Raw genomic sequence first — 1,417 nt, 5'->3', positions numbered from 1 at the left:
ATATCTATCATGACATGGATGGCCTCATCCAATGCACACTCCCACTGCCAGGGTGTAATGACTCTGCTGAGATGGAGCCAGATCAACCTGGACCCAAATCTCTGATCAAAATCAAACCTTTTCTTTTAAGTTTTAGATCAGGCATTTCTTCAGAAATCAAACAATGGCTGACAAATAACGCTCACTGTTTTCCTCTCTAAATTCCCAAGTGAATCCTAGCCCAAACTTCCTCAGAATGTGACAGCGTTTACAGATAAGGCCTTAGAAGATGTTACTAAACTTGAATTGAGTTATTAGTATATTCCTAATCTAGAGAGTTTGGGGGTGGATCCTTATATAAAGAATTAAAATGCAACGTTGACAAACATACAAGAAAGGTGACTAGTGGTAAGAAACCAACTGCCTGCTGTATGCCAAGAAAAGAAGCTACAAGTAAGAGCAGCAGCATAGAAGCCACGAGGTCCCAAGGGTCAGCTAAGCAAGTGGTTCTCAACCTGTGGGTCTCGACCCCATTTATTGGAAAACAGCTGTTTTACATTACAATTCATAACAGTAGCGAAATGAAGTAGTCACAAAATTAATTTTATGGGTGGGATTGCCACAACATGAATAAAACTGTATTACAGAGTGTCAGCATTAGAAAGATTGAGAACCACTACTCTAAAAAGTTAGTGTCATCCAAGCAGATAAGAAAACACATTTGTTTGTTTTAACTGTTTTCAAAATTACTTCTGTAAGCATTGAATAGAGGAATAAACTGGCTATTTTATTTAAATCCAATATAAAACTTACAGATAAATATTCTGTATTTTAATTAATGATCTGTTCCCTTCATGCTAATCTATGATTTATATGGGCTAGTACACCACATAGTTTTAGATTCTATTGTTACCTGTACAAATCTGAAGAATAAAATAAAGTAAGACTTTCTAAAACAAACAAACAGATCTAAATGTGAGAAATAAGTCTCTGTTGTAGAAATTTTGTTTGAAAAGCAAAACATCAGTATCAGAAAGCAGTCAATCTTCATGGTCAGTCACTGCAGGCTACGCCCAGAGTGCAGAGAAGACAGAGAGAACATATTGACACAGAGATAGAGAGTTACATTGACACAGAAATTTGTGCTATGAAAGGCTAAAAGGAATTATGGAACAAGAAGAGTCAAATTATAAAATCAGGTGAGATGGGAGTTACTTTAAATGGGGTGGCACTGCCCTACTAAACACCACAGGCTAATACATAAAAAGCACAATGTTACTGCCAGTGCCAGGAATGACTTACTTTTAGAGTAATTGGCCAGTGAGGTCCCAAAAATTTCCCCAAACTACAGAGTGTTGCTGTTGCTCTTGTTTACCCACCAGAAATGGAAGATTAGTCCCTGTTGTTGAAAACATCACATACTTGAATCAGGGAACAC

This window comes from Mus caroli, chromosome 8 (assembly GCF_900094665.2).
Source record: "Mus caroli chromosome 8, CAROLI_EIJ_v1.1, whole genome shotgun sequence".
In the NCBI taxonomy this organism is placed as follows: domain Eukaryota; kingdom Metazoa; phylum Chordata; class Mammalia; order Rodentia; family Muridae; genus Mus; species Mus caroli.
Note: the sequence above shows the minus strand (reverse complement) of the source record.